At 38.3% G+C, this 21,591-nt stretch overlaps 1 protein-coding gene and 1 long non-coding RNA gene across 6 annotated transcripts in view; both read left to right on the top strand.

Moving 5' to 3' along the window:
• Positions 1–860, top strand: part of MEIS1 (Meis homeobox 1) — a 312,349-nt gene extending 311,489 nt beyond the window's left edge. For all 4 annotated transcript variants that reach the window (XM_029593612.1, XM_029593610.1, XM_029593611.1 and 1 more), the window contains one exon: positions 1–860. This exon is cut by the window's left edge and continues 673 nt beyond it. The gene's annotated coding sequence lies outside the window, so the exon portion shown is untranslated.
• Positions 861–10,200: 9,340 nt separating this feature from the next.
• LOC115087013 lies at positions 10,201–20,861 on the top strand. Of its 2 annotated transcripts, none has more exons than XR_003855394.1 (3): positions 10,201–10,374; positions 13,191–15,698; positions 16,532–20,861. It is a non-coding gene; the product is annotated as an uncharacterized LOC115087013 (long non-coding RNA). The 2 variants fall into 2 exon arrangements; XR_003855395.1 differs by lacking the exon at positions 10,201–10,374 and adding an exon at positions 10,388–10,976.
• Positions 20,862–21,591: the final 730 nt, after the last annotated feature.

Genomic DNA, 21,591 nt, shown 5'->3' with positions numbered 1-21,591 from the left:
TTTGCAGGGTTTCTAGAGCATTAAAATAACTATGTCAGGCAGAAGAATCTTTCTTCTATCCTAGGATTTCAGCCATGTGCTCTGTTTCTCCCTCTCTCTTTCTCTCTCCCTTCGTCCCCACTCCCCTCCAGGTCCCTAACCCCTCCTAACCTGGGGCTTGAATTTGCATGTCTAATTCATTTACTCACCATATTTGAATTGGCCTGAACAGATGTAAATCAGGAAGGATGGGAAAAACTGCAGTCATCAACAATGATTAATCAGCTGTTGCAGGCAATGTCTTAAGGAGACTGGTAGGAGGAGGCATGGAAACCAAAAGGCAGTGTGTTTGGAGCCTAACTGTCACATCAGAGCATCAATGTCCCCATGCAGCAACAACCACCTTATACATCACTTCCTGTTTTATGCAGCTGAAAACATAAACTGAAGAAGATTTATTTTTAATATGTTGACTTAATTTCAGAGCAAAGCATCCATCATGTGTGCATTTTTCCATAGTCCCATCATGGAGCATTTATGTATACATTGTAAATAAATTTTGTGCAAAAAGGACTGGAAAAAAATAACTGTATTATTGCAATTTTTTTGTAAAAGTAGCAGTTTGGTATGAGTTGGCATGCATACAGATTTACTAAGTGGGATAAGCTAATTATTCTTTTTTGTTGTGGTTAAATGCTTGTTGATAGGCTTTTTCTATCGAAAAACCAATGAGCTAATAATTAATAATAATCATTGCACACTGAGTCTTAGAGATCTGATTGAAATCGTTTGGATTGTATATTGACTCCAAGCCCAGTTGTAGTAGTTTGAGTGCAGTAATGAAATCTGAATCTAAAATAAAAACAAATTATTTTTTGTCATGCTGACTCCACTACTTCAAAAAATAATTTCTTTATTGCTCCCTCAAAATTTGTAGTGATCCATTAGGAATATGGAATCTCAGCAAATGCCATTAAACCTAAGCTAAAAAAAAATCCATTAAAAAATTATAAATGCTAAATACCTTATTAAAGGGCCTCATTTACTAAAATTGTTTTCCTTAGGGCCCCTAGAAAAGTTTGGGCATAATAAAATTACATAACTGCACTTTTTATTTTTTACTTTTTGCATTTTTCTCAATTTTCCTCCCTGGAATTTTGTATAATTTTTTTATTGTAATTTTATGATTTTTTTTAATTATGTATATTGGATCAGGCTCCAGGTTTGAATATTTCTTCTGAAGTTTAATAAACAGGGGAAATGAGACTCCTACCTGTGAGGAAACAGAATGAATGAATGATTTATGTCCTGAAGCAAACATATTCCAAAGAGTGTGCAAAAGGTGGGCAAAGCGAATCTGCAAAATTTTAATGAAAATTTTCTGTAGTTTTCTTTTATGGCCTATGCTGTAACTCCCAAATGGACTAAGTTTTATATATCAAGCACTGCTTCTAAAATCTGTTCCTCATGAACCCCAAACAGGTCTGATTTGTTCAGAACATTCATGATAACTAATTATGAGATAAATGTTGTCAAAAAGCCAGGGTAATTTCCAACTTGTTGATTATTCTCAGACCAGATTTGGAAACCAGTGATCTTGAGAATTATGCACAATTGACCTGGTTCAAACCTTTTATGTGGCTGTTTATTTGAGTTGACCAATCTTATTAACTAATTTTGACTTTTCTAGTAAATAAAATCCCAGTGTGGTGCTGCATATTAGGTTTGAATTAGGCCTTTAGTCTTTTTTTTTATTTTTGACCCAGTAGTTTCCTCCTGCTCATTTTGGACTTCTGGTTCAGTCAGAACCAGCCTCCATTGGGCTATAGTGCTAAAGGCCTTCACTTGCAGCTACCTGAGTTTCTGCTTCTCCCTCCCTCCCTCCCCTAACTTTCCCTCTCAACTCAGCTTAGCCACTTCAGTGTCAGTCCTTGACCAGTGGTTACAAACTTAGGAGATAGTTTTCAAAAATATTTACATGCTTAAAACCGGGTTTCATAAGGTGAATTTTAAAATCCCGGTGTGCGCATTAATTAGGGGGTGTGCAAATAAGTCGGATTTGTACATGCCGAGCGGATTTTAAAAGCCAGCAAGATAAGTGCATATCTCCTGCAGCACGCATGGGTAAAGACATGTGCGGGTAAAGACTTACGCGATCCGGAATGTGCTGAGGCCTCCTTGCTGCATAATTTTACTTCTGCTATGAACGCCGTGTAAGTTAAAAAAAAATAAAGAAAACTAGGCAGATCTGTGGGGTTTTAAGGGTCGGGGCTAACTGGGGGGGAGTGAAGGCTATCAAACCGGGGGAGGGGGGGGGAGAGTTGGAGGACCTATAACTTAACTGGGTGTGAACGGGGATGAACTAGTAAAACTGGGAATGGCATTGGTGCGCGCCTCTTTTAAAATTCCTCAATGTATGCGTTAGAAGCGGGATATGCACGCCCACTTAAAATTTGGTGCACAAGTGCATGCGGCCAGGCTATTTTATAACATGTACACATATATATGCATGCAAGTTACAAAACTGCCGCATCCCTGGCTGCGGGGCTGAATCATGCGTGCACATACGCACCTGTGCACTGGTTTGAAAGTTACTGTCTGTATGTGTAAATGCAATCTACCTGTGCAAATGGGCTTTTGAAAATTTGCTGCAGTGGTTGCCATTGAATTGTCAATAGCTTTTACCCACGTTAAGTGCACTTAACCCAGATAAATGGGTTTTGAAAATTGCTGCAATAGCTTATGTTTACATGCTCTACTTCTTTGAAAATGACCTCTAGCGAATATGGACCCAAGTCTAGCCTCTAAGTAACACTTAAAAAAGAGGCTGAAACCTCTTCCCCATCCAGAGTTCTAAATTTTGCTACTGCAGCATCCCCAGACCCTGTCAACCAAGGCAACAGAAGCCTGGCTTAGGAATCAAACCTCAGGCCCTGAGTTTCAAAAGCATTTTACATGTGCACTTTACTCATGTAAGTGGGCTTTTGGAAATTCCTACAATACATGCTATTGTCAATAGGTTTTACCTGCATTTACAGGCGAATTTTCAAAGGAGTTACGCATGTAAACGTAGCATACTATCACAGCAATTTTTAAAAGCCATTCACCCGCTTTAAGTGCAATTAGCACAGGTAAAACCTATTGACAATTCAATGGCATATATTGTAGCAATTTTTAAAAGCCCATTTACACATGTAAAACCCAGTTTTAAGCATGTAAATGCTTTTGAAAATCAGGACCAAAGTGCACTTAATGCGGGTAAATGGCTTTTGAAAATTGCTACAATAGAATGTTACATTTACATGCATAACTCCTTTGAAAAATTACCGTTCAGTCTCTAGCATGCCAACGTACAATATTATCACTGAGCCACAAGCCTTATTCTTGCATATCAGGGCACCAAGAGTGCAACACTTGTGCATAAAAACTGATTTAGACCTTAACATTGTCTGGTTTGGGGTTTATGTTGGAGTAATATTTCTGTGTGTATGATGCCTTTAACTAGTTTTCTAGGCAGCAAAAGAAAATCTTTTGGGTCTAATCTCATTTTCTCCCAAACTGTGCATGTGGGAAAAATCCCCATGAACCACATTTTTAGAGGCAGTATTTATGGAGCTGAAAATTCCAAATTGCCAGCCACAAACAATTGGGGGAAGAGTTGGAGTTCTGCTGCATAGCTCTGTATAGCTGAAAATGTTTCTGTAGAGTTGATCTGACAGGGCTTGGGTTTTTTTCTTTTTTTTTAAGGTTCTCCCCATAGCAAAAGTCTCTACCAAGCATGATCTAAATAACATTTCATATCCCATTTAAAGCACTTTCTTAAAACAGCACTTCAGCATAGCTGACTCTTGAGTTTTGGTATCTTCCTTTAGGCTGCATAACACTAAAATGTAATGCTGCCTATCCTTCTGGATAAAATAAGTTTTGCATTATCATTTCTTCATTGTTTGGGGAGACTAGAACTTGTCAAAATAAGTGTGATCCCTCCTGGCAGCTCTGTAACTCCTCAGCTGGTCCTAGCAGAATGCCCCTTGCTGCATGAGCAGATTCTTGATAGGCCCCAGAAAAGGCAGAGTACAACCTGGTGCCGGCAGGTTTTCCCCCCTCCCCTACCCCCAAGTAGCAGAAAAAAAAAGTAACCTTTTGTAATTTTCTCCTTGGAAAAGGTGTATAGCATCATAAATTTAGTGCTATTCATCCTTCAGAGAAGCATTTCAGAATAACAAACTCTGAGCCAGCTGCACTGAAGTGCTACTTTAAAGGTGACAAACAAAGCATTTTCAAAACTGAAGGACAGCTTTCTCATACAGTTTGTAATGAAACAATGTACATGTGTGTAAATACAGGAATAAAGTAATTTTGTAATGCTTGGACCAGTATATAAGCTTGAGTACATTATGTAGAGGTGAAAAATCTAAGAAGTGAAAAACGTAATGTACTGAAGCTTACATGTTGGCCAAATAAAAGATGATATACAACCTACTTTTTGTTTGTGTTTTTGAATAAACATTAGAAATCCGTACAAGTGCAGCTGGAATACTAGACAATTCTGTTCTGAGTAGACCTTACAGATGAATTAATGGCTAGAAACTACAATTTTCTTGTATTAATGAACTCACAATTGTTTTAACTAGTTTTCAGAATATGACTGCTTTCAACATTAATAACAATCCACTGGTTAATTCTCCATTTGGTTATGTGTCCTTGGTTGGTGGGTTTTCCCTTATCTGATAGAACATTTAATTCAAAGAAATACCCTTTCTGTTGGTCTGTTTCAGTAAGAACTTCATGTCAGTGTTGATGCTAGAAAATTAATTGGGACACATAGGAAAAATGAAAATTGTGTGTTCTTGCTACAGGAAAAAGAACTACTTTACTGCATTAACAGATTCTGAATATAAGTATCACCTGAGATAAGTCACTGGTAATAATGAAATCTTTAGTTAAACCTTGTACCAGCTCTAACTTGTAGCTCATGTTTGTCCAAAATCACTCAAGTTGTGGTCTTGCCAAAGTCATCGGACAATAGAATAGTCATTATCAAATGATGTCAACTGATTATTTGATGACATCTGTCACAGGAAGAGTTTTGTATTTATTTTCATTATATAGTAATGGAGTCAGTAGCAAAGTAATTTAAATCAATAAACTGAACAGATATAAATTAGATTACATCTAGGCCATTTGGACATGTTGTTTTCACGATCAGACTTCTATCATAGGGACACTAGGATGCTGGTCCTAGGCCTATGACTACAAAAATGCATAGGAGATAATGCCTACAGCAATGTATTAACAATACTGAGTTCTATTCACCTGCTGTTTAGGCTTCTTTACAGGACATGCTGAGGGATATCTGTGCTAATGCTACTTATTGTCTTTGTCCTTTTTTCAGCTTGCACATGTAACTTTCTGTTGCATGGCACTGGAAAGCTATGTGACATTGCAAAAATAGCCACGTATGATAGCTCTGCCAGATGCAACAAGATGGCATCCATTCCCACGGCAGTGTGCATTTTTCCTGTGACATGGAAACTGAAAATGTACATGGATGGAAATCAGCAAGGAGAGACACACAAATACTTCATCTCCTAAGCACAGTCTCCAACCTCCTGTCACTGAGAAACACTCCCTTTCTGATAGGCACAGGAACACATCCACCCAAACAGAAATCCTCTATTTCACACACCCCACAAACAATGACAGTGTCTGTCATCAACACACATGCAAACAAATTTAAACTCTCTCAAATACATACACAGCCTCCATCTTGTACAAAGAGCTACTACCAACTCTTGCCTCTGTCGCACACACAAAACATAAACACATTTTGGAAATTCACACTCCGTATAAAGAATGGCTTTTAAAATTGCATGAACTCCATGTTACATCTTTCCAAGCCACTCCGTTAACCAATAGTTCCCATTACTATTTACACCAAAGGATATTTAATAAAATCCCAGAAGCAACCAGAAAGTAATCTAGTTGTCATTTCATTCTTGTCTTGATTTTCCAGTAAGTCTGTCTGTAGACTCCAGATTTTTTTTTTCTTTAATTTACACATGCTGCACATAATGCCACTAAAGTTTGAAAGTTTGTAAAGTTTTCTTTTAATTAGGATTGGAAAAAGCTTTATGGCTTGCCTTTCAAAAGTTCTCCCATTCTGTCTGTGGTGAATGAGAAAAAAATGTTCTTTGTGTAAGTAAAGCCCTCACTGTTCACAATTGTTATTAACAGAACTTGAAAGGTAACAAATGTGTAATGTAACGTATTCAAAGGTTGAATGATTAACAAAAAGAGCTGTTAACAGTGAATGTATAAAAATGTCCAATCTTCAGACAGTGAACATTCACACTTAATGCACCCAAAATTAGTAATACCAAAATAGCACTATATTTCAGCAGCATGTCATTTCACTCTATATTCATGATGATCACACAAAACGGCATCTCGTATTTCAATGTGGGGGTCTTCATATCAATAGCGCTTATTCACATATGCCCAATGGCTACAATCCATTTAAGAGTGCAATATAAAATCATTAGCCCAGATTTTAACTTTTCTTCAGTTATGTGCAAATTAAAATCTAACACCCAGAGTCTTTGAAATATGCACAGTGCCTGAATGTAATCCACTCTGAAGTGCTGAAAAGTGCTAACAATAAAAAAATAATTACAATAAATAATGATCAATAGAAGCAAAAATGTTCAGCTCTGCACTTGTATAGTGATGGCAGCCCTCCTTGGCGTCCTTTTGTGAATATGTGCTCCACTACCAATTGTGCAAAGACTTCTGCAGAGATATATTTTGAAATTTTTGCAATTATGCGCCCGATTGTTAATTATGCAGAGGCTTCCCTAATGCAGATAAACATATCTTAAAATGCAATACTGTGTCCTGGACTCGGCAACTTAATGCTGTGCATCTTGATGCTGCTTCTATTGATCATTAGATTTGAACTTGCCCAAAACTAAAGAAAAGATAAAATCTGGGCTAATGATTATATTTTATGCTCTCAGTGGATTGTACCCATTGGGTATATGTGAATAAGCACTATTTATATGAAGGCCCCCACGCTGAAATACCAAATGCCATTTGTGTGAACATCATAAATATAGAGTAAAATTATATGCTGCTAAATATAGTGCTATTTGGTATTTCTAAATGTGGATGTATTAAGTGAAAGTTTAGTGTGAATGTTCACATATTCAAAAGTGCCATGTAGATTGTGGTATCTCTGCTGCAGGCCAGAGGCAATATCGCATACAGCAGAACTAATGTTAAAAATAGTTGAATTTAGATCATGTGAATCTTACTATAATGTTACAAAACATCCAGAACTGTTACTCATCTTGAGTAGGTGTATCTCAGGTACTCCATGGGTTAAAAGAGTATCCCTTTTGTTTTCAAGAATGTGAATTTGAAGTACTTCTACACATACTAACTTGCTTCACTCTGGGTTCTAACTAGTTATAGTGGCTGCATTTTCACCAATCATTTCAAATGAGGTAAAAACCAAAACAAAAAAAAAAACTTGTGGCTAGGCCACTATGGCTTATTTTCTTTAAATCTGTTTACAGCTGTAAGAAGTGTGTGAAAAAGAACACATACCAGCACTAATGTAATAAATCCAGCCACACACTATTAATTCTTCAGAAGTGATTGCATGTTAAACAAAAGGCAAAGGTTGAACATGGCTGCTAGACTTCTGAAGCCTGCCATTCACCTAGATGTCACCCCACACCCGCCCCCAAACAATTCTATTTTCAGTTGGAAAGAAGAAACCAGTTGTTTGGATTTGCTGTGTGGTAGGTGAGGCACCCACCTGCCGGAGCGGCACTCTGCACGCTCACCTTTTGTGTTAATGCAGTGGGGGTTCAGAAAGGAGTACGCTCGGGTGATGTTTGCCTTCATGACATTAACATAAATGCGAGCTGCAACATCTTACAAAAAAAAAAAAAAGCCATCTGTGGGCAGGGCTTCTGAAAATCCCAGTCTGAAGGAAGTACAGCCTTCCATCCAAATACAGTCCTATGGTACTCAAACGAGTCCCTCCTCGTATGTGGTTACAAGCAGTTAACGACCATTTATTTATGTTTTCCATTCAATAATAAACCTGTTATAAACTGCCAGCGAGCGTCCACGGCTCAGTGAGGGGCGAGGACACACCAGTCCCTCCACAAGAGTGAGGCTGCGCCGCGGGAAGGTCAGGACAGGAGCACGAAGGCGGCTGAGCAGGAGTCACGGGCTGGGGCTGGGCTGAGGCACGGAGAGCACAATAAAAAAAATATAATATATTAAAAAAAAAAAAGGGAGGGGGCGGCAAGGAGGGGAAAGCAGCGCAAGTTTTGCTTTTGCTGCGCTTCTCCTCTTCCCTGCCTTTTTAAAGGGTCAGTGCACTGATGGAGGCTATTGAGCTTTTGCTATCCCACATTTCTGGCACTGAAACGAGGTTAGCCAGCACTTCTCGGCTCAATGGAAATTGTTAGAGAGTGTTTCTGGCGCGTCTTAAAAGACAAAAACAAAACGCCCTCTTGCAAAAAATGGACACGCGCATTTTTTGTGCCTTTTTTTTTGGGGGGGGGGGGAAATACAGAACTGTCAATTTGTTAATATAGCATCCTCTCCCCCCCCTTCTGTATTTGCATTAATAATAGTATTTTATTCCCCCCCCCCCACACACATACAATCAGCTGCAATTATAACACATTTAAAGTGAAGAATATGCCTTAACAGTATTTTTATTGTTATTGTTCAGTGCGTGATGTTAAGACGGCTTTAGAAGCACAGGAAAGAGAAATAAACGGGCTACAAATAGGGAATTATCCCTCGTTTAGCATTAAAATTCATTTAGATAAAATTGCCACAAACATTTAAATGGGAAGATTAGTTCCCCCTCACGCCTTATTGCACTTTTTCAATGGCTCCGTTAAGAACATTTTACACGTTTGAAATTCCGTCTTCTCAGGCTGCTTGCTGTTTCCTAGCTACCCCGGATTCAAAGCAAAGGCAGGAAAAAAAAAAGTTTTGGCAACCAGTGTGCAATTCATCCTTTGCTATCTACTGCAGGAAGAGAGGCAGAGAAAAGGGGGAAACATCTGAATTTCACCCTCTATTAAAAAAAAGAAGAAGAAAAAAAAGGGGGCCCCAAAAAAAAAAATCTTAAACAGAATTCCTTCTTTTCTTAAAGCACACTGCGTCCTCCTTTGGCTTATTTCCCTCCCCCGACTTATATACTTAGCTGGGATGTGTTTTCATATCGAGAGAAGGAAACACACAAAAAGCTTTCCCGAGGAACGTGAGTCGTGCCAGCGTCTGGTGTGGCGTTAAAGGAGAGGGGAGAGGGGTAGGGTGGGGGGGGGGGGGGGGTTTCTCGCCCCGCCAAGCGGGTTTCTTGGGAAGGCACGGGACTGTAGGCCGTGGTCCGAGCGGCTGGCTGCGCCTCTCCCCTCCCCCCCTTGCCTCTCCGCCTTCTGATTCCCGCCACAGCCGCCACGCGAGGCGCCGGCCTCTAGCGCCATCTTTCGGGCGACAGGGCAAACAGATGCAGCGCCAACCTGGGCAGCGTCACGTGCCCCGAGCTGGGAGGGGGCGGGTGGAAGAGGAGGAGGGGTCCTCCGTAATCTGCCGCTTAAATATTTGATGTGGAAAAATTAGCCATAAAATGAATTACTAACAATTTAAAATTGAAATCGCTTATCGAATTAGAGACGCATTAAGCAGCGAGGATGGTATTAGGCGCTACTCTGGAGGAATCCTTTCTTGCCTTACAAAGACTTACACGAGCAAAGTTTTGATCCTTGGGGCCTTACTCGATATATATACTTTTTTTTTTTTTTTTTTTTTTACATCGCGCAGAATGAGAGCAATTCTTTTGAATAAGACTCGTGAGGTCAGATTTACTGAAGAGTGCCCCTTCAATACCATGTTGTGTTTAAGGGGGGAGGGGGGGGGATATGCTTAGTACATCTGGCCCTTATAGAGGTAGCGTAATAGTGCGGGACCTTTTTTTTTAGAGAAAAAGACTGGAAGATTTCGTGCAAAGTGACAGAAAGAAGAAATTCTTGCCTTTCCATTCAGAAAGCATAATATAATGCCGGACCAAGGGGGGGGGGGGGGGCACAGGTAAACGTGGAAAGAAGAGGTGAGATGGGGGGGGGGGGGGGGGGAGAGGGGTGCTCAGGAAGCCCAGTGAATAAAAATAACACACCCTGCTGCTGCTGCTGCTGCTGGTGGAGGCGAGGGCTTGTCATGCAGTGCTGAAACGCTGCTCCCGGGCTTGTACACGCGCTCGCCTCTCAGTGGCAGCCTCTTCTGGTTAGGGAGAGAGAGAGAGTGTAGGGAATTCCAGAGGTTCAAGCAGATGTGTCCCTGAACTTTAGGGGCAAGTGCGAGGTACGTAGTTCCTTTTCACATTTTCTCATCAAGTGAGTGGTCCAGACCAGAGTCCTAACGCAAACGAGGAGGGAGGGGGATGGATTCTCTCATCATATTCTTTGCCATAGATGAGTTAGACCTTGTGTAATGCCTTACTCCTTGCTCTCATCCTCTATTTTTCTTCCCTCTATTCCCCCCCCCCTCTCTCCCAAATAACACGGGGGGGGGGGGGGGGGGGGGACACACGGACATGTTCTGAGATGTTAAGAGTGCATAGCGGTTTTAGCAGTATATATAACCGAGGTGGAGATGGAAGTGCACAGTCTCTGCGTTGGTTTTCAGAGTCGGCACCTTTCGGATCTCTTTTTCTGTGCAGTTTACCTTGACGGCATCGCACAACCTTCCGAAATGCTTACAAAGCAGGCTAGGGCTTTCCCCTTCTGTGCTCTAATTACACCCTCTAAATGAATGAGACCTGTAACGTTTCTGAGTCAAAAATAGACGAAGTAAGAACAAAATAGCCGTAGAGTAATATCTTCTCAGCTTAGACCTATCCGACGTGTTTTCTGACGAGCAGATTGAAAGGGAATCCTAACAAAAACACCGTTTTCTGGATAAATGTAAGGTTTGCCGAACTTACAGTATTTTTAAAAATGTTGAGAATAATGTAGAACTTTTCGATTTTATTTGATAGACTAAATGCAAGAACAAACTGAGTAAATCATTAAAGTTGGGCAGTATTTTTTTTCCTTGGACATATTTAATAGAAAAAGCATTTCTGATTGTTTTAATAAATATATATATATATATATATATATATATTTTTTTTTTTTACAAGTCTATATACACAGTACGTTGAGCTCAAATCCCACAAAGTTCACTGCTTATCCTTGGACCCGTGGAAAAGAGATGTTGATTTTAAGCCATAGCGAATGCTTGTTTAATCTCCCTAGCCAAACTAAAAAAATAAATACATAAAAAAGCCACCAGGATCTTATTCGTTATAGAGCAACAATGATATTCTCTAAGAAGCAAGGCGAAGTAAACTCAAGCTACTTTAATCTTTTATTTCTAGCACTTGGGGGAGGGAACCTTGAATTAAGAAACCCTTATAACAGGTGCGTCTAGAGGGTTTCCAGAATAGGTTAAAACTTGGGTGTATGCATTGCCTTCACTCGGTCCGGAATGCCCTCTAAGGGAGTTCGCTATACAGGGGACAGGGAGAAGTTTCTGTCGCCTGCATTTCCAACAGAGGAGACGAATCTTTATCAAATGATTATAGCTTTAGACGTGGCAGCCACAGGTGCTTTGGTTAAAAAGTGACATTCCTAGGATGGCAATGCCTCCTTAGCAGGCCCATGCCATTTATGTCCTATAAACTATTAATATCGGCACCTCGCATCCACGAAATATCAACTAGTCTTTTTATATTGTTGCTTTGTTTAACTTTCCAGTCTGTTTCCAAGTCTTAATTCTCCACCCCCCCCCCCCCCCAAAGAGATATTTGTTGCCTATAATTTATGTTTTTTTTTCTTGGATACTCCGTCTCCTCTGAGATTGCTGATGCTCTGGTTATATGAAGGAGGCATTTCTGGTGCCACTTCAGTCAGGTTCCTGATGATGATCAGTTCAGCAGCACCTTGGTTTGACTAGATTTAAAATGATGGGTCCTTCCATTTGCACTTAATTTGCAACTTAATTTGCACTCAAAATTAAATATCGCAACGAAAGTGAAAATCGTAATCGGTTTTGGTAAATGCTAAATATATTAATATTTTACTGGCCTTTCTGTTTTTAAAATACTCTAGCAAAATGATTACAGTATGTGATCATTTAGTATGCTTCCCCAATTCCTTTATATTTTAAAGAAACCATACTCGTCCTAGCAACATTCAGCACATTTGGTGTGAGATTAAAACAGCTGGAAAAAATGTATATATTTTCCATTAGCAGCCAACAGTGAAGTAGTGAGAAACAGAATATTGGGTTGTTTGCAAAATCGGTATGATTTTATAAAGTGTTTAAAAATCAACATAGTCACGGGAAAACATTCATGAAAAAAAAAAACAAAACCCTTTCACCTACTTTCTGCATAGTACATGTTATTGCAGGCTGTAACCAAATATTTAGTGGAATTAAAATGCTAACTCCATGTAACTTAATGACACATATTTTATACTTAATCAGATCTGACTGTAATATTTGCTCTTTCCTTGAATGAAAATGTTCTTTCTTTCTCTCTTTCTTTCTTTCTTGTTTTTAATGTTTTCAGGCAGCTAAGCGCCTGTATTGCAGCTGCGTTTAGGTCCAAACCTAACTCTTTGGAAGAAGGGGAAAGAGAGAAAGGAGAAGAAAGACTGTTCATTTTTTCCTTTAGTGCCATTTTAGATGTCATCTGTTTCCTTGGTGACTGTGTTCAGCCCCCAAAGCCCCTGGGCTCCTGGATTGTTAGAGGAAAGCATGCTATTTCTGCACCGTCATTTATCACTGTCACCACATAATGATTCCCCTTGCAGCTCCTTATTGATGTTTGTAATTGCATTATCTCATAAAGGGGGATGATCAATGAAACCGAGCCATGCATTCTGGGGTCAGGGGATGCCAAAGTACTGTTTGTCCCCTTTAATACAACAAGCACTCATTATCTTTGGGGCTGTATTCAGAAAAAAATGATCTGATCCGGTGCTGACCCTGTAGAACATCCCAACACTTTCTAAAACGCGGTTTGTGTAACCTTTTGCATAAATGCTAAATCAAGTACCTGTCTTGCATTTCAACTAAATGCGCTCAACAACTGAAAGGGGATATTTCTTTCTTTCTTTCTTTCTTTTAAGGGCTACTTTGGAGGGACCTGAATCGGTTACAGAATGTAGGGTACATGGAAACTGCTTACCCTTACACGGACATTGTTAAGTAAGAGAAATGGCCGAAGTGCTCAGCGAACAATGCAGCTAACAAACTAATATTTTCCATCCAAGGGCAGAAAATGAGGGAAGAACAAAATAGAGACATGCAGTGTCATAGCAAATAAAATATAAACCCCGTGTTGTTCTGCTCCATAGCAATTTAAACGCCGACTGTGCAATGACATTCTAGGTATATTTCTTTTGGGAAGGTGTTTGGTTAGTCAAAGAAACTGCACAGTGTATATGCACGCTGCAAATGAAGACCCCGGCAGTTAGAGGAAGGATTTACTATAAGGGAGCAGAAATAACCCAGTCACACCGATCCAAATTTGTGTAAATCCCACAAAAATCGAGTTATCTTGCTCCCAGCAACAAAACGAAATGAAATACAAAAGAAAAGAACTGACTGTAATTTTAAACCCAGTACATTATTGGACTGTCACAGGAATATCTAAACAGTGAAGATTTGATTTGTTTAGCCAGAGGCGGGTGGTGCTGGTTGGGTGGAAGGAGGAGGGGGTTAAGTAAGGGGTGGGTGTGTGTGTGTGTGTGTGTGTGTGTGTGTGTGTGTGTGTGTGTGTGCGCGAGTGTGTGTGATATCAAGTTATTAAGTTTAACTAAAAGGTTTTGAGAATGCAACCTATTTTATGTACGTGTGCTGTCTTTTTCATGTTTAAAATGGAGACATTACATATCCCAAACAGAATACCAGCAAATAGCCCGGTTTCGATCAATTACAAGTTTTTGCTCTCTATCGCAGTCCTATAGGAATATGATCGGTAAATAGCTCCCCACTACTCCCGCCCCACCTTTAGTTCCCCTCCCTCCCCCCCCCCCCCCTAAAAAAATAACCTGGAGTGTCTGCTTTGAGTTCTAAAGTTGCAGAAATTCTTTCTGAACTACAGCCTTGTAAGGTGCAGCCAAATCTTTGCAATAAAAAAGCTGACAACCACAAAATGGAAAAATAAAAAGTTGAGACTCCTAAAAAAAAGTTGAGCTGTATGTCTTTTGTGCTTTACCTAGATGAGTGGCAGTACTTGTGTAACAGCGTATTTTAAATGGAATATTTCTGTATATATTGTTAAGGCGATGCAATTTGTTATTTGTGGAATGTAAAGGATTAATGTATTCATTTATTGCAGTCTTTAAAGAAGATAACCTGCTAATATTCCTCAACTAGTTTCCCCTTTGGTAGTTCCTATTTTGAATTTCAATGCAACTGTAAATGCTGCTACGATAATAAATGCAAATATTTTGAAAAGCTTTTGTTTTCTTTGCGTGTACTGAGTTGGTACTAAATTGTTCGGTTTCTTTTGTCTTAAGTACATTTTCAGCAAAATTGTTCGGTAATATATATATATATTTTGCATAAGAAATATTCGCCTTGTGTTCATGACCTTATCTTCCTTACAATTTAAATGAGCAAAATGTCCTAACTCTAGAATTAATTTTAATGACATAAATATTTTTTTTCTGTTATTTAACACTAGAGATCAACATTATTAAAAGGCGTTTCGGATTTAGTTACATCTACTTCGAAAATGGTTATTGCCATGACACATCTGAATAGTGTTCATTTATTTACAGTAGGAGCTTGGCTACTAGGTTATTCTGTTTCTAATATGTGATGTTTTCATTTTTTTTAATTCATCACTTAAATCCATATTTGGATGCCTCGTTAAAAAACATACGTTGCAATCAGCTACTCTCCAGCAGTTTTACGTAAACCGTTTCCGATATGATAGTAGAAAACTGACAAGCCAGTAGATTATCATAAAATATCATAGGAAGCATACTTGTATTTTTTTTTCCCCCGTGTGGATATTTTTTTCATAATAGTTGTTTTTGCGCCATAAAGAAAATTGACAATTATTCGACTCTCTCCCACTTTCTCCCCTCCTTCTCCACCATCCTCCCAACACATACATACATACAAGTCAGGAAAGGTGACAGAGAACAAAATATTTGTGGGACCTCTGAAAGCCATGCCGGGCTGTTTTCTTTTTCATTGTTCTGTTTTGAACATGCCTCATCTTTGAGCATAAACAATTCAGGCTGAGCTCACGTTAACAGGAGAATTCGTTGACAGGTCAATTAATAAAAGACCAAAAGGAGAGAGAAGCTGCTCTTTTTTCCTCTCTGCGAATGTGCTTGTTTCCTGAGAGATCGGGGTGTCGCCCAGTCGGGGACCTCGCTAGCCTGTGCTGGGTGCCAGCACCCCTGGGTGTGCGTGTGTGCGCGCGCTCGTGTGTGTGTGTGTGTGAAGCCCGAAGTTGCTGCCGTACAGGTTGGGGGCGGGTGGAAGTCGATTTGAATAATTTCCATTCCCTGGGCGCTGGCAGTCGAGGAAAAGACCCTTGTCATGGAGTCCTGCTGGAAATATTATAGTTTGTAAAAACAACTGCTGGGAGGCCAGCGACATTAGCAGCGCGGGAGGTAATCGTCAACATTTTTCAGGTCCTGAAATGGGGAGAGAGGGTGGGGGGTGGGTGGTGGGTTAAGTGAACAATTTTTCCTTTTTGTGCAGAACCATGGTCTCTTTCAGGGGAATATGGTTTAAGCGCTGGACTTCCAAATATCTTAGCGTATCCAGCAACAGCACAGAAAACAAATCAGTGACATTTTGTTTGCAACTTTCTTTTTCTCGCTGAGAATATCATGGTCACAGCATAAGCCTGTTGATAGTACATTTTCATAGGTGAACTGGGTACAATTTTATGAACTTTTACGTTGATGACTTAGCAGGTTAAATACATTAACGTTCCTTTTTTTTTTTCCCTATGCCCTACCTCCTGGATTGAAGTAGACAGTTGCCAGGGTGCAATGTTTGTCCTTCCTCAAACGTCTTATTACTTTTCCATGCAAATAAAACATTGGGATAGTTAGCCATAGAAGAGTTAAATAGGTACTGAACTGGTCCTGTGCATTGAAATGCACAAGATCGGAAATCTAGAAATGAGAGGAGAAACGGGAAGTCTAGACAGGAAAACTGATTGTGTTCAGAAAGTAGAAAAATGAGCGTCGCAGTTTCTATCTCGAGGGGCGAAGACAGATCCTTCAAGGCAACTGGGGAGCCACTAAGGCTGAAAAGATTTAAAGGGGAAATAGAAAATTAATAAGAAAGTATTAACAAAGTGTCTCACACCGCTACACTATACTGTTAGGTAGTAACTACTAGATTTATTTATTACCAGAGCTATAAAGATAATGACCACAAACGCAAGATACATTCTTCCGCCTCCAACTGTTCAATTCTTTTTATTTCACAGATACACTGAGAGCATACATTTTCTGCTGCGCACAAATTCGTCTCTACCAGATTATAAACACAGCGTTAAAAGAGGCCGTTTCCAATGTGTACAGGCAGGCCTCCAGACTTTCTGCCAGGCTGGGAAGAGCATCGGGCAACATATGAATTCTTTGAGCAGGTGACTGGCTCCTCTCCCCTAAAACTCCAGTCTTCAAACAGGAAAACTCTTCCTTTGACAGGATGAATAAAACCCCAACAGACAAACGCCAAGGCAAGAAAGCTTGCTTGCAAGAAATTGCGATAAATTCATTGGGGCAGGATGCTGCTGCTCCGAGGCAGGTCTTGCAGTGGTTGTCCTCTTGCTCTTGTTGACTACCGTAATATGTGATGTCATTTTGACCCACTATAGCAATTACAGAAGTTTCTCCATTTATACCCAGCCCCTTCTGTCACCCTCTGGTTTGATAAAAAAAAATATGAGATACTCGTTTCTCAGTATGTCGCCCTCATTTCTTTACTCCCTCCCCTTAAAAGATTTCTCCACAGCCATCTGAAGGAATTAAAGGTGACCTTGGCAGCTGATTGCCAAGGTCAGAGCAGAGCAGGCTGCCTCAGGTGTCAGCACAGGCTCAGCTCTTCTCCACCTGATGTGATCTGATCCAATAATAGTCACTGTGTTAGCCTTTAATGAGGCACCCTGTGAGAGCTTATCGGCCCCCACCTGCTCTTTGCGATAATACCGACAGATCCAGAGAATGCCAAAATGCAGTCCGCATCCTCTTCCCATTTTCTTTCTTACCTTCAGAGATATAGTGTTTCAGTCCTACAATAACCACACATATTCAGGGGTTTTCTTTGATCCATGTATGCCCAGAGAAAAAAAAAAGAAAAAAAGCACCTGACAGCGAACTGTGATGAAAAAGAAAAAGAGAGGAAGCCAATAAGGTCATACAATTTGGTGGCTTGTGTGAGGGATGAGATTATGAGGCTGAAAAGCGAGAACAATCCCCTTCAAGCATTTGGAATATTAGCGTTATTCGGAGTTACTTTGTCTTTAAGACAGAATATGTTTCCTTGATTCCCAAAAACAGAAATTACACTTCTCTCAGATCTCCACTAGCGTTTGCTGAAATGATATTACAATAAACGCAGGTTATAGCTGAGGTCTCCTTGGGCTTTCTGGTAGGTTAATGACCCCCCCCCCCCAACCCCCACTCCTTTCTGCTCAGTGCACCACTCTGACTTCACCTTTTAAGTTGAGCTGCAAACTGTGCACATGGTAAAATGTAATACCATGTATTATCTTCTCAGCATGACAAGCCGTCTGTCTAATTTCAATGGAAGATAACCTAATTGTTTCCAGAGTTGGAAGAGTAATTAAACCGTGTTAGAAAAACCCACATAAACAATAACAGATTCTTACAATAATTTGCCTTAAGTTTACAGTTTGGGACCATCGCTTTCAAATAATGCAAGAAGTATGCAGTATCCAGTTTGCCATATAATCTAAAAATAGTCTTAGGACTTTTGGTAAAAGTGAACATAATTATGTGTAATTAAAGCTGAGAAGAAAATAAGAACTTAATAGGTTCCACAGAGTAAGCCATCTGCAGCTATCAAAATAACTGTTCATTTTTAATGATTTTAAATTCTTTCATTTAAGGATTATTAAACAAAAACCCATACTGCTATTTAGCCTATATAAACTACCTCTTGACAATATTTGGATCGTAATATAGTGAGAAAAGGTTTCCCAAAATGTGATCTGGCAACATTAAACCAATAGGTTTGTGAACAGCAACCAGTGGCAGACAAATCTGACTCCAAATTTCAGTCACAATATTAATTATTTACTATGACAACACTTAATTTATTCAAGGACATTTTTTCCACTGTTGATTATACAATTAAGAAGTTAAGTAATTAAATAATAAGTATTAAAAACGTAGAACATTTATTGTTAACAACCTCCAAGAGTAAAATTATTTCAACTAATATAATGTACTTGAAATCATGCTATATCTATAGCTTGCTGTATTATAGATATACATGGATACACACATATAGATAAGTATAGATATACACATATAGATAAATATAGATTTTATTTATATATTTGACACATACCTAACCATATCTGGAACTTTAAATAGTACTAACATTTTCCTGCAGTCCTGAACCATTCACAGGACTGTAGACATTAAATATAGCACTATTAGCTAGATTCCTCAAAGAATCAACCTGTCTGTTTCTTGGTTCTAATCCATCCTTCTTTGATCTTATTCCTAGATATCATTTCTTTTGTGCCACGTTTATGTTACATTTTAAACCCTTTTTAAAAAAAAAAAAATAAAAGGTGAGAGCCTCCTGTCTTTGAAAAATCACCTTCCCTGAATCAGCTATTTACTTGTTTAGGCTTTTCACCTGCCTGATTTCTGATAAGGGATAAGCGTCAGCAAAGCTGGGCCCCAATTTTTTTATATTCAGAATGAGGGGAGTGGATAAGGCAGAGGAGGTTCCCAACAGAATAAAAAAGGATGATCAGAATAATTTTTGCTGTTTTAACTGAAAAATAAATTATACAAATATATATTTTATTAGTACTGCTACTTTATTCATTATTTGTAAATATTTAATAGCATAACTAATTTCTGAACATTAGACATTCACATGGACACTGGTGTTCTTTTGCAAGTCACATTTGAATGGAAAGTGTATCTCAGGAAGTGTGTGTGTTTCAAGAGCTTGTTTAAAATATCATGAGTTAGTCCAATAAGAAGGTTTACAATGGAACTTATATGCTCATTTTCTTTCTCTGCTTCTCAGTTACTTTGGCCTACTGCAACTTAGTTTGAATTTAAGTTACAAGATGGCAGATAAGAAATGTCTCAGTTACTCCAGCCATTATTTTATTTCCACTATCTGACTTTAATAAGGCTTACATCGAGGTGCAGGTATTTGCTTTCTTTACTGGACTGCATGACTCTTAGTGACAGGGGAAATACCAAATCAGCAGTTAAAGGGTAAGTAAAAACTCAAAGAATTTAGTTAAGATAAAGGGCTTCATACTATAACCGATTGCCACTATTTTAAAATTGTTATGAATAGCATTGTGCAATTGCTTGACATAAAGAGCTTGTACTGTATACTGGATAAAAACTATTATTTACCTTATAAATACACTAGGCTAAAAATCTATTAAATTTGCATTGTTGTTAAAAATACTTTCAAATGTTTGGGGATGAATAAGAAAGATATGTTAAAACATTTAATAAAGGCATTTCTTGGTAAAGCCTGGACACATTGCAAACATTTCTATCACTAATCCATTTGAAAACCTTTCCAATTTGACACTGATTTGGCTTATTGATTTCATTACAGTATTGTATTTGATGACTTACATTACACAGCTCTGTATTCTAAAACCATGCAGTGACTTGATTAATTCATTCTTTACCATTATAACACTATGCATAACATCAACATGTTTTTGCTACATTTTTTTTCTCTGTGAGCTCAACTTCAGAAATGCTGTAGGGCAATTAAACTACCAACTGTACATTTTCATAAGCAAATCTAAACAAAACCAAGGCATTTGACATTGAACACTATTCTTAGAAGTGTTTTTTTCTATTGACAATAATAGTAAAATATTCTTAAACTGTTCTATAAGCTGAATGATCTCTCTCTCTCTCTCTCTCTGTATATAAAGAAAGGGAAAAACAACTAGAAAAAATAATTCTTTAGTAAGGGGCAATTAAACCAGAAAAGGACCCTACTTTATGAGGTACAGTATGTGCTAGCCTATTTGCTGTTGCTTTTCAATTGAAAAATTCACATTGCACTCATTTGAAAATCATAATCATTAAGCAAAGAGTAAAATGTTTTTTTTGAAGTGATCCAACCTATTACATGTTTTCTTCTGCTTTATGAATCTTGATGTTATATTTCATTAACCAAATATCCATATTATTGATACAGTATTTACTTTTATGTTCTTTATGTAATTTGATTATATTGTAAACTGCTTAGTTCAAACACATGTCTGTATAGGCGGTATATAAAAATGTTTAAATAAATAACTATCTCTAGAATCCACCCTCGTATATTGTACTGTTTATATTATGATCCTTTTATTTCCCATTTTATTTTATTTTACTTTATCTTCTACTTATTTTATTTATGTTACCTTGATGTATTGAAACCACTCACTATTTTTTACCCTTTTATACTTATTTTTATTCTGACATCTTGATGTATCTTTGAAACTACTTCTCATTTTATATACTTTTATGTTATTTTATGTAATTGATTATACTATAAACTGCCTAGTTCAAACATATGTCTGTATAGGCTGTATATAAAAATTTAAAATAAATAAATAAATAAAGGTACTGTATTTGTGCAGACATTTTATTTGTAAGTGATTTTTCAAAAACATTTACCATAAAGAAAAATATCTGAATATGCTCAGCCATCATCATTTGTGCAGTATACCTGAAGGAAAATTTTGATATCACTTGCAAGGAGGTAAAACAGAATTCCAGTAACTAGAGTACACATAGGTCACAGATATTTTCATTTTGTACATTTAGGGTCAATTTAACTCTGATATTTTTGGACTCCAGTGGGTGAATGTTGCTGAATGTTTGGGTTTTGATGAACCATAACTATAGTAAAAGGGTCTATTTGAGAAATATTTGGGAGGAGGTGGCTAGAGGGTGTAAAATATATTTAGCATGGCGCAGAAAAAACCACTGTAGACAGTTCATTAACATTCTTCAGGAAGGCCTTGGAATTCTTTTTTTCCCATTAGGAGTGGCAACATTTTAAAATGAAACAAACAAAAATAAAATTCTATTTTTCTTGTTTTCTTTTTAAAAATAAATTGAAACATCATTTCAAATGAATGTACATCTTTCATAACTATTGCCTAAGGCATCAACAAAAGAACTGGAAGCCAGGTTAAATTGGAAGAGTTCTGATGGCATGCCCAACCTTAGGCTCAAACATTTAACATCCCTTTTATCAATACTTGGAAAATTGCACAAATCAGTTGATCCAACAGCCAGAACTAAA

The sequence above is a fragment of the Rhinatrema bivittatum genome, chromosome 3 (genome assembly GCF_901001135.1).
Source record: "Rhinatrema bivittatum chromosome 3, aRhiBiv1.1, whole genome shotgun sequence".
Classification (NCBI taxonomy): Eukaryota; Metazoa; Chordata; class Amphibia; order Gymnophiona; family Rhinatrematidae; genus Rhinatrema; species Rhinatrema bivittatum.
The sequence above is the reverse complement of the archived record's forward strand: the minus strand, read 5'-3'. Positions and strand labels throughout refer to the sequence as shown.